The sequence below is a fragment of the Ammospiza nelsoni genome, chromosome 18 (genome assembly GCF_027579445.1).
Source record: "Ammospiza nelsoni isolate bAmmNel1 chromosome 18, bAmmNel1.pri, whole genome shotgun sequence".
Taxonomy (NCBI): domain Eukaryota; kingdom Metazoa; phylum Chordata; class Aves; order Passeriformes; family Passerellidae; genus Ammospiza; species Ammospiza nelsoni.
Window position 1 is genome coordinate 3205834 of NC_080650.1, and position 12177 is coordinate 3218010.

The window sequence follows — 12177 nt, forward strand, 5'->3', positions numbered from 1 at the left end:
AGTGTTGCCAGGAGTTTGTCACCCACCTGCCTGCAGTCATGACTCTACATCATGCACATTTCCTAACCCTTCCTTTTAGAAATCCTCTGAAACTGCACTTTGCCCTGACACACCAAGGGCCTGAAAAGCCTTTTTTCCTCCCTTACAAATGTGCTCCCTTCCCCAGACTACAGGCAATATTCCCTCCTCTCCAGCTCCAGAATCGCCATGCTCACCTCCCTTACTTCCCTCAACCCATCAAAAACCATGAAACACAAAAACTGTTCAAGATAAAGAAGGATTTGATACAAATACAGAAACAGGAGAAGCATCATGGTCAGTCATTTTTAGTTCTGTCAGTGCCAAAGACCAAACTGATGGAAATTTGGCCCAAGGGGAATTCTCCTTAAGGAAGGTTTCTCCTAAATCCTGAAGCTGGACTGTTCCTCAGCACTCTGCCATGTTTTTCCATACACCATCTCTTTTTTGGTCCCAAAGACCATTCCAGCCCCCCACACCTGCCCTGTGCAGGGACAAGTACAGCAGGGAAAGCACACACTGCATTAGCACCCAAATTAGACTTCGCCAGTTTCAGTTAATTATTTATTAATAGATGGTTAACAAAGCTCTGCTCAACAGAAAGTTAGAATGTTCTACCCCTGCATTTCTTGGCTCAGATACTCATTCACAGTTTAATCTTGCTCTCCACAGTCAGGGGTTATATATTTGCTGTGTCATTTGCTTTTCTCAACACACAGGCCTTCAATGAGGCCAGAAGTAACACAATCCCTCCTGTCCTGCTTTCAGTTACTGAAATTGTACCTTAATTCAGACAAAATAAAAGCTAAGATTATAGGCAAGACTTTTTCATAACTGACTGCCTCACTGCAATAGTTAAAATGCAAATTTTGGTCTTAGGGACAGGGCCTTTGGAGCAGCACTGCCTAATGGAGCTCATAAACCACAGAAATTTGCATCAAGTGATTTGAAGCATTACACTCCAACATATCCTAACAGGCTCCAGATGTCAGTGATCTCACTTCAGTTCTCATAAAAGACAGCAGCTCACTGCTTGTCTCAATTTGTTCTTTCCTCCCTTCAAACTGACTTAGCTCTCCTGAAAAAGGATCCTTATACCAATAGACAAAAATATTACTGTGTCCCCAAAATATCCTGTCAGGAACCCAAGGAAAGGTCCAGAAAGCCTCTGATAACATATCCCACTGAAGTGTTCCACCAGTAACAAAACTGAGCATAAAAAGAGATTTTAAGCACAGGCTTTGCACTTGTGCCATTATTGGAAATACATGACTACACACAATAGGAATTTTAACTGATTAATGATATCATTATTTTTTATCTTTTAAAGACCTCTAAGTATTGCATGGATCAAGGAACAAGTTGGGCACCATTGGTTTAAGTAAATAAATCCTAGTAATGTGCTATGTGATAATAATCTTCACTTTCCTGAGAGAAAAACAAACTCAGCACAAGGAGCACTGTTTGAAATCTCTGCCTGAACAGCATTTCTCAAATACCTGTTTCATGCTTGCTGTCCAGCTGCTGCTGCCAAGCTTGAGGGAGCTCATGAATCATTCCTCAAATATCTGGAGTTTAGAGAAAGTAACTTGGAATTCTGAACCTGGAAAGATTTCCCCTCCAGCCCACGAGCTGCTCCAAGAGCTCTGACCCTACACAGTTATGAACACAACTCCTAAAATTACTGCAGTCTTAAAACTAAAGCACATAAACATGTTCTCTATGATTCAGATCTAATTCCCACAGCTCCACAAGTTGTATTTGCAGTCTGCTGGGCTGTTATTACACTCCTGTAAAGATTGAGTATATATATTTACAAAAGCACTGAATAGTTTCAGTTGAATTGTTAAGCTTTTGAAATTCATACCTGATTTAAAAATACAACCCCGTTTTAGCTTAGAACAAAACCAATGCCTCCTCCTTGCTCTTTGCTGCTTGCTGCCTCTTGGAGAACATTTATTGGTGTGCAAGAATGAGCCAGACCAGAGCCAAACCTGTGGAAGATTCTGAGGGGAATAATTCCTGCACAGCAGGTGCACAAACTGACCACACTGGGATGTGCACAGCAGAATCCTCACAGGAACAACTCTGGAGGAAAGGGGCACAAGAGAAACTGAATCCTGGAACAAAAATCTTCCTAATCCTGACTCCCCCTCTGCTGCATTCTGGGTCTACTGGAGAAATTTCTTACTGGGCACCCAAAAATCTGAATAACCACTCTGCAAGCAATGGACTACATTTACAATGAAATATTCCAGAGCACACAATATCCTCTGTAAAAGTCTCAGCTTCAAAGCCAGTCCTGCCCTATTACAAGTTGCCAAACCAGACGGATGGATTTGGAATCCCTCATGTGTTCACTTTACAGAGTGATGCAGCACTCCTGGCCACTCCCTAATTAAAAACAACAATTTTGGAGCAATGAACTCACACGCAGGTCTCTGTGCATTGATCCACTGAAGGCAGACAGTGAAAAGGCAAATGAACTTCTCTGTGACCCTCATGCTCCTGCCTTACTGCAAATTCCCTGTGTTTTGTCAGCTCTGATGCATTTATTGAATGGGCAGCAAGCTCAGAGAGCCACCCCAGAAAGCACCGTAGGCATTTGTGAACAAAGAGAGGCACAAACAGCAAATTGTGCTGGGACTGAGGTAACAACAGCTCTGCAGGGTCTGTCAAACCAAACTGAGCATCTGAGCTGGCCCAGGGTTTACACTGCACTGCTCAGGGATTACACTGTGGAATTAGAGGCATCTCCAGGTGTCTGTCACATTGAAATGAAGATAATTCAAGAAAGAATTTATATATAAAACAGAAAACAAATAGAATTAAGAATTTAAGATTTCAATACAAGAGCTGGCATTTGGAAGTCAATATTTGATTACTCATTCAACACACAGCAATCAGAGAAAGGGAACATTTAAAAACATGGCTTCAGTTTCATTTTGTCTTCCAGAAACCACTGATTTTTATGTCAATTACTCAAGTCATGTTATGATCTGAATATAGCCTTCAGATACAGCTCTACTAGAAGAAAAGACATTATTTAATTCAATGTTTGTTATGCCAAGTGCCATAAAAACATATAAACATATTTATTTGGGTTATTATGCTCTGCTTAGTGCCAACATCAAAACATGAGGGCTGGTACCTGCACATCAAACCAATGTTTTGTACCTCGCCTTTAAAGGTAGAAAAGAATTGCATTTATAACTCAGCTGATCAGGTAGAAAATAACAAAAGAAATCCAGACTTTTCAGATCTGTTGTTTGCAGGTACTGGGACAGGAAATGAAAATTTTGTAAGGAAATAAGCAAGAAGGTCTCATAACTTACACAGGATCCTTGAGACATTCTGCTTTCCAGCCCAATCCAACACAACCATCACAGGAATTCCAGAGGTCAACCCTTCACAAAGGCAAACATCCTACAGAAACCTCAAAGCCACAGTCCCTTATATTCTGTTTTTTAACATAAATATGAATTTTCCTAGAGACAGACTCTTGAAGAAGTGCATCTCTACTTAATTTAACCAGGCATAACTATTGCATTACAGAACAAAAGCAATTCCTGCTCCTCTGAAGTGCCTTCACAGCAGCCACCAGGATAACTGCAGGAAATTACTGCTGCATGCAACTTTCAGTAGGGCTTCAGTCTAACCCAAACACAGTTTGCTTCTGCTGCCATAACACCACGAGCCCAAAGCCTGCAGGAATTTGGGAACTCTGCCCACTGGGATGACACAGCTCCTCTGACAGTGGCACTGATGTGATGAACTCAACCTCAAAGGAAGAGTGGCAAAAACCAACAGAAAGTGAAACAGAGCTCTCCTATCAGTGGCAGAGGGCCTGAAAAACCTTCAATCATTTTTCCAGGGCACTGGTTTGGATAAACATTCCTCAGTGTGTGTCAGTGAGACAGGAGCAGGCAGGGATGGTCCCTGAGCAGTCCCAGGGCTGTAACACAAACACTCAGCCCTGTCATCACCCATCCCACCATGGAACCACTGCCCCGGGGCTGAGGACACCCCCAAAATAACTCCTGGGATTTCACTGCAGAGAGCAAATCCCTGCTTCCCTCAGAGCTCAGAGATCTCCCTCTGCCTGGTACACTGAGAGGGACTGGGGGAGAATGTCTGTGGATCCCAAAATCCCACAGCACTGGGGAAGAATATTTGGGGATCCCAAATCTCCACAGCACTGGGGAAGAATATTTGGGGATCCCAAATCTCCACAGGACTGGGGAAGAATGTTTGGGAATCCCACAGCACTGAGGAAGAATGTTTGGGAATCCCAAAGCCCCACAGCACTGGGGGAGAATGTTTGGGAATCCCAAAGCCCCACAGCACTGGGGAAGAATGTTTGTGGATCCCAAAATCCCACAGCACTGGGGGAGAATGTCTGTGGATCCCAAAATCCCACAGCACTGGGGAAGAATATTTGGGGATCCCAAATCTCCACAGGACTGGGGAAGAATGTTTGGGAATCCCACAGCACTGAGGAAGAATGTTTGGGGATCCCAAATCTCCACAGCACTGGGGGAGAATGTTTGGGATCCCAAATCTCCACAGCACTGGGGAAGAATGTTTGGGAATCCCACAGCACTGAGGAAGAATGTTTGGGGATCCCAAATCTCCACAGCACTGGGGGAGAATGTTTGGGGATCCCAAATCTCCACAGCACTGGGGGAGAATGTTTGGGATCCCAAATCTCCACAGCACTGGGGGAGAATGTTTGGGGATCTCCAATCTCCACAGCACTGGCCCTCATTAAGGAATCTACAGCTCAACCAGCAACTTCAGATTTATTTCTTAACTGAAATCAATAGTAGAAGTTGTGTTTTTGATGACTGGAACTGTTCTCTATGTGAGTTCACAGATCCCAGGGTATTCAGAACCAAAGATTTTAGATCATCTTTCAACATCAGCCAGGCCTGCACACCAATCTGTATTTCTCCTTTGATTTTGACCTGCTGAGTGATTTCAACTATATAAAAATAGAAGGCAAGAGATCTCTAATAAAAATAAATCCTATTCCTGCAAGTTTCACAGAAGCAGGTGAACCAGGAGGAGGGAGACTTGTATTTAAAGATTTGAGTTTCTCCCAGTACCTTTAGAACAAATTATTCCTGAAGCAAATTTGCCATCAATACATTTGTCAGCAGCAGGTTATCAGTTTACTTGGAGATAATAGAAAACTTGAACTTAATATAGTTAGGAAGGCAACCATTGAGACCCAAATCCACTGAAAATTGGTTTCAGGGAATTGCTAAGTTGCTAAATAAGACACGAGGCTGTTTTTGCACCTTGGGAAGTGCAGGATATTTGCTGCAAATTGTATAAACAGGATTGTCCCAGCACATGCCAGGGAAAGGGAAAAGGTGGGGTGAGTTCTTATAACTCAGAAACTGCTCTGAGAAGATGAATCAGATCCAAGATTGTAAGAGGCTTAGGACTGAAACCATCAGTCAGATATTACAGCACTGCTATGAGGAAGGTAATTCATCAAAGCTTCAGCTCTGCTTATGGATTTTAATTCTGCATCAAGGACATTTTAAGTCACCCTGTTTTATCATTCTAGAACTTGCTATGCTCATTCAGGTTCCCAAACGTCTCAGGATCCTCCGTAAAGAAACACTGAAATTCAGACTGTTGAATATGAAGCACAAATGTAAAAAACTATTTTGGGCCAGCAATTTGTGAGTAATTTTTTCTCAATCTATTTCTATTCCAAACACAGCCTGATCAGTCCTTTTAAAAAGCTTCTGCCTATCTTTAATTAATCAGGAAGAGTTGCTAATTGTTAATATGATGCAAACTCCAACACTTCAAGTTACACACAGATTATAAAATCATTGCTGCTCTGGTCTATTAAAAGATCAGAAAGCACATGATCCTCCCTTCTCAGCACATCATTCCCTACAGAAGGAGTCAAGGATTGAGGTGTGGAAAAAGTTCCCAACTAAGTAAATAATTGCCACCTCTTCTGGTAAGCCCGTTGTCATCACTTACTAATTTTCTTACATTTTACTCAGGAAATTATTTTTTCTCCAAAGACCTCCTTTTCATTAAGAAAAAGAACAATTTGTTTGACTGTCCACACTGACTTCTGTTGATGATAATGCACTTCAGCCATCCCAGTAAGTGCAATCAGTCAGGATAAAATGATGACTTTGGAATAGCAGAATCTCAAGTTTAAGTTATTTGGGATCTACAATTTCAATGTTGAGAAAGAAAACATCATCTCCCTTCCGCCTCAACCCCATCGCATTTAAAGGCACAAAGGCTTCTCCCTAATACAATTACAACCCAAGCAGCTGAAACAAAGATGCTGCTTTTTATAGAAAGGATTTAATTTTGATAGACTTGGGTGAAACTCTAACTGTTTCACACTGGCTGAAAACATCCAGTCAGCTCCTCTTGACAGCTCAGCCTTTGAGATGAGCCCATGGCTGCTGCAAGGCTGGCAGAGCTCAGGAGAAGCACAAATTCAGGACTTAGATAAATGCTGCTGTGATTGAGGAGATGCTGCTGCCAAGCAGAGCAGCAGAATGAGAGTGTCAAATAAGCTGATTCTGTACAATGCTGAGTTTCTCTCTCTGCCTTGCAATTTCCCCTCATAATAAGCTAAAAATACAGACAGTAAGATTATAAGGATCAGGAAAATGAAAAGCTTTTAATGCTGGTTCTTCTGGAAACAGGGAAGATATAAATTAAAAGAATGTATGGTACTATTTTTATGAGTTTGTACAAATAATTAATGAAATGTTCCACGTGGAAAAACTTGGGTTGGTGTTAAAGCACAAATATGCACAGCCTGTCCTGAATCTTTCACAGCCTTTTGGGGGCCAGGAGCCAGCACCAGATATTTGGGTATTTCTAAGGGTCAGTCACAGAGTGCAGCTTCACTCTACACAAACAAATGGATGTGGAGGACAGACACCTGCACAAGCAGGAGGTGTTTAAATCATCAGAGTTCTGCAGGTCCACACCAGTGAAATGGTTGCCCCAGCAGAAACTGGCATGGGGCTGAGAGCAGCTGAGATTACAGCTAATGCAGTATATAATTGCCTTTCATGAAAAAACAAAACACCAGCCATCTGAGGCATTTCCAAACATGCTGCTCCAATAAGGATTCCAGGGAGTTACTCTTTAGATGTGCCAGCAGAGCCAGTAGTCCCCAAGGAATGCCAAAGGATTAAACAAGAGCTGCATTCATTCATGGCTGTCATGTTCAAACATTAGAAATCTTGCATTCAACATACAGAGTTAACATTTGACCCAAGTGTTTTAGAAAGAGAAAGAAAAGCAGCTCTGAAAAATCATATTGGCAAGGCAGAGCTCTCTATTTCTTTTTAAGGAGGATCTATTTTGATGTATTCTCAGTCCCTCCCAAGAAAAACTTTACCAGGGCTAAAAGATAAAGGGGGGAACACCAAATGAATTATGCAATCTGCCCAAGCTGAGTAAATAAAGGCTGTCTTGGCTATCCACAGTCAGAAGATGGCAAACAGATACAACCTCAAAGTCAGACAGGAAATCTTCAGGAGCTCTAGGAAATTGTAGCAATCAGCAGAGAGAGCCCTGCTCCTTCCTGCAGTGCAATCACAGGAGGAAAGATGCAGCTATTCCCCATGGAATACATCTGGAATGAGCCTATAGGACAGCTGGAGTTCTGCCCTCCCTACAAAGCTGAGATCTTCTCTTTAAGGGAAACCATACAAATTATGTAAAACTCTTTTTTTGCCAAATAAAATCTCCCTCTTGATCCCTAAAGATATGGACATTTAAGGTCACATTTCCAAGCTTTTCTGCTTTGAAAAACCCATCCCTCTCCCTTGAGTACACAGAAAGCTTTAGTGCTCTGTAGCACAGACAGAAAATCTCCCAGCATGTACACAAGGACTGGGCAGGAAACGAACCTTGAAATCTTCGTCATTTCACAGCAAGAACTAACAATCAAGTAAAAGGTGAACAGTTAAACCTCCCTTGGAATAAGAAATGCTGCTGTGGGTGGAGGGGAGGTGTTTACTTTTCCTTCACAGTATCTACTTCGCAATCGTCCTACTCCTGCAGCAGGTGCACATGGACACACTTCAGGAAAACCACTCTCTGCTGTTGCTAGTTTCAAATTTACATTGCATTCGGAATGCATATTTCTGCTCCTTCAATAAAATACTTTGCAAAGCAGCCAGCATCAAGGCACTTCCTCTTTTGTACCTCTTTTTCTTTCTTCTTCCTACATGTCAACACAAGTATCACATGTTTTAAAATCCTTCTGCTCAAAGATCTCAAAGCAACCTGTGAACTTCTATAAAACCCTGCCCATTCAGCACAGTGGGTAACTGAAGGGGTGGGGACGAACAAGTCTTCATTTCACAGTCATATATTTAATCATCAACCTACACAATCACAGAGTAAACTTTCCTCCCCATGCTCTATTTTGGAAAATTTCTTTGGTGTTGGCTTTTGTTTGTTTATATCTTGAAAAATTATTTAAAGCACGGAATCAGCACCGAGATGAAAGGAAAAACTAACTGCTGATTTTTTTTATGCAGCAGGAGCCACATTACCCTGTGAGTAACACAGCAATTACCTCGTGCCCCATGACAGCTATGGCACAGAAAAGAGAGCACGGCATCGCCCCAGGTCCAGCGCGCTATAGCGGGAACAGGAGGGGCCTGGAGCAGCGCCTGTGCCCGGGAATCCCGCAGCTCCCACAGGGCCCAGAACATGGCAGCGAACTCTCCTGAGCCACCTGAGGGGCTGCCAGAGCAGCTCACCTGGAAACCAGCAGGTTTTACAACGCGAGGATGGGCAGCGGCCATAAAAAGCAAATCCAAAAACGCCAAGGGAGATTATTAGTAAAATATCCCTATGTAAATGCTGGGAATTGGAATTGCAGGTCAGCGCTTACCAAGGAATATAAGGAATACTCAGAGCTCTTCCCTCAGAATCAGCCGCTCAAGCCACCACCAACCCAGCACAGCGCCGCAGCTTCCCAGGGCGAGACTCGAGCAGCGGCTGCGATCCAACCTTCGCGTCCCCGCTCCGCACAAACCCCGCGGGGTCTGAGGGAGCCGAGGCCGTTCCGCTGCTGCTCCGCGCCGGCCCCGCGTCCGCAGCGCCCCGTCCCGCCGGGGCTCGGCCGGGCCCCCGCCGGAGCGGCCGCTGCGGGGCGGCGCGGGCAGCACGTGCGGCGGCCGCTAACAGCCCTCAGCGCCGGGCCCGGCCACGCCGCCGCCCCTCACGGCCCCTCGGCACCGACCCCCGCGCCCTCAGACCCGCCCAGCGCGGCGCCCGGACGGGAAGCGCGGAGGCCCCGAGGCGGGAGGCGACGGACGCGGCTCCCCCCGCCCTCAGGCGCCGCCGTCGCCCCGCGCGCTCCTCAGGGCGGCCCCCTCAGCCCCGGCTCCGCCGCCTCACCGGCCCCGCCGCCAGCGCAGCTCCCGCCGCCTCCTCCGGCTGCCGCTCCCGCTCCTGTTCCTGCTCCCGCGGCCCCTCTGCAGCGGCGCCGCCCCGGCTCGCAGGAGGCGGAGCGGGGCGGGCACAACGTCTGCGCCCGCCGGGGCGGGGACTGCACCAGCGGCAGCGGCACCGGCGGTGCCCCCGAGCTCCCCGCGCCCCCTCCTCTCTCTTTGTCCGCCCCCCGCTTTGTTCGCCCCGCGGCAGCCGCAGCTCGGGGGAGGGAGGAGCGGCCGCGGCCCGGCTCGGGGTGACCCCGGCGCGCCCGGTGGTCCCGGAGCCGCCGCTGCGGCACAGCCCGGCTGGGTGGGAGGGGTGAGGGTGGGCACAGACGGGGAGGTGTGAAGCACATCGCTCTAGTGGGTGAATAACTTCACTGTCTGCTGCTTCGCTCCATTTTCCTTTTGTCCTGATGCCCAGAAATTCATCATGCAGAAATTTATTATCCCAAAGTACTGAATATTTTTATTTTCATTGTGTTTGTGAAGCAACACATTGGAAGCTGGCGTTCTCCCACTGCTAAAGTTTAAACAGCTGGAGCAGCAGCTCCAATGCCACCATCAACAATTTAATACCGATTTTCAAGGCTGAATCAAACAGCTCTGCTCCACTTCTTCCCCTCTTATAAACAGGCAGAGCTGGCCCATCACCACCGAATTCCTCACAAAGCAAACCTCAGTTTACAGCCTCATAGCTTGTTGGGTTTCTGCATGATGCCATTCGAACAAAAGGGTGATGAGAAAGCAGTTCCATTGCTGGGGACTGATTGCAATTTGTGTTTCATTTTGGCTTCGTTCTTTGGCATTAATCCAGCACGGTAAAGCACAAAATGGTTTGATGCACTCCCCCAAATAACAGGTTTCAACTACATCAGCATTTAACAATGTTTGTTAGAATTTCACTTCCTAAAGGTTAAACACAATCTCTTGCCATGGCCATTATATGGTGAAACAGAATTTGAATCCATGCACAGCCACCCCTCTTTCTCCCTGCAAAATTTGATAAAAGTTTTGCTGAATAAGGACTTCAGGATTTAAACATTGGGTTGTATTCAGAAGTGCAGAGCCAGCAAAGGATTGCTTTAAAAAAAAAATGACCCTGCAGCCCCTAGCTATGGAAATAATCCCACAAAAATTGCAATAAGGGTGGAAACTGGGGTGTTGTACAACTTTACAGAACACTTGCCTAAAATATCTGCTGGCTTGAGAGATGCAGTGGTGAACCTCTGTGCTTCTTTCTGGTGGTGCAGATCTGAGCTTTCTGTACTGATGTGATGCTAACGTGGAATGGGTTTTTCTCTATCATTCTCCATCATTAATTTGATGTTTTGTCTCTCAGTTAATTTGCCACCATGTAAGTCCATCTCAAATGCTTGCAGTTCAGTGCACAGCATTAAAGTTGTATAAACAATATCTGACTGATGCATCTAGGACACAGCACAGCCACTACAAGACAGCTTAAAGATGAAAACTAGAAGTTGAAACTTTGTGCTCTTATTGTAGAACTTGTCATCACATGGGAGCAGCAACAGTGGGGAAATAATGGATAAAATATGTTTAAATCTGTAAATATTTTGATTCACTCCCTTGTAAAGCTATGGTAAAAATGTCCTGGATGAAGACAGGAAGAGACTGTCACACAGATCAAGGGAATGTGCCACTGTTTTTTCCAGTAATTTCCTACTGAACAGACTCAGCTTCAAGATCCTGTAGGAAAAAAGAGAGTTTGTTATCCATTCTTTGACCAGCATCAACTTCATACCATGAAAATGTAGCTTTGGAGCAGCTGCAACTTCAGTTCATCCCAGCTGGAAATGGCTGACAGCCTCTGGGTACCAGTCTGCACCTGCAGGGCACAGCCAATTTGTAGGAATCATTGTAATAAAAGATCCTGGTACTATAAACCACACTCCTACAGAGGATTAGCCATTATTGAAAGCCACAATATCTTTGATTCCAGTCCTGGTTGCTGTTTTCTGATCTGCATGATCAGATCAGTCAACAAATAATATATAGGCATTTTCATAATTCCATGAGAACAGGAACTGCTGGATGCTCCAGGGAAATTCAGATGCCAACATAACTGCTGGCATCCTGGCCACAAGTACATGGCTCACTTTGAAATTAGAATTCTCAGTAATGTGGGAACACCAGTTGCAGTTGTTTCTGCCCTTTTTCAGATTTGTGAAGGCTCCAAGGTTGTTGAAGCTTTCTAAAGAGTTAAAATGTTGTCCTTTGAATGTAAGGATCTCTTGACAGAAGAAATCCATTTTTCTATTTAATGGGATGTATTCACCCAAGTACAAGAATTCTGAGTAAAGATTTTTTTTCCCATCTGAATGATCTCTTCAATATGCACATCTGGCAATTCCTATACAGAACTGATGGTCACATCTGCCACAGAAAAGGCAGCTAATTGCTTTTTTTTTTAATCTCAGAAGTGCTGCTTCAAAAATCCCAGCACTTGCACTACTATTTTCTGTATTTTCTTTTCTGTAAAGGCTGAAAGAATTCTTTTCACTGCTAATGTACTTACTGCTTCCCTTCCCCAGGTCAGCCAGACTGCCCAGCAGCAATAAAAGAAAAAGCTCTCCAAACCCATGTTCTTTGGTGAGCTACTCAAGACAAGACTTCATCCAATTTTACATTATTTGTTCTACCCTAACATGGCTAAAACAATGGAGAGCAATATTTGAAC

The 12177-nt window shown here is 44.7% G+C and overlaps 1 protein-coding gene across 2 annotated transcripts in view; it reads right to left on the reverse strand.

The window, feature by feature from the left end:
• Positions 1 to 9557, reverse strand: part of CLIP1 (CAP-Gly domain containing linker protein 1) — a 59898-nt gene extending 50341 nt beyond the window's left edge. For both annotated transcript variants that reach the window (XR_009419674.1, XM_059485017.1), the window contains exon 1: positions 9442 to 9557. The gene's annotated coding sequence lies outside the window, so the exon portion shown is untranslated. The remainder of the gene's footprint in view (positions 1 to 9441) is intronic.
• Between the last annotated feature and the right edge of the window lie 2620 nt (positions 9558 to 12177).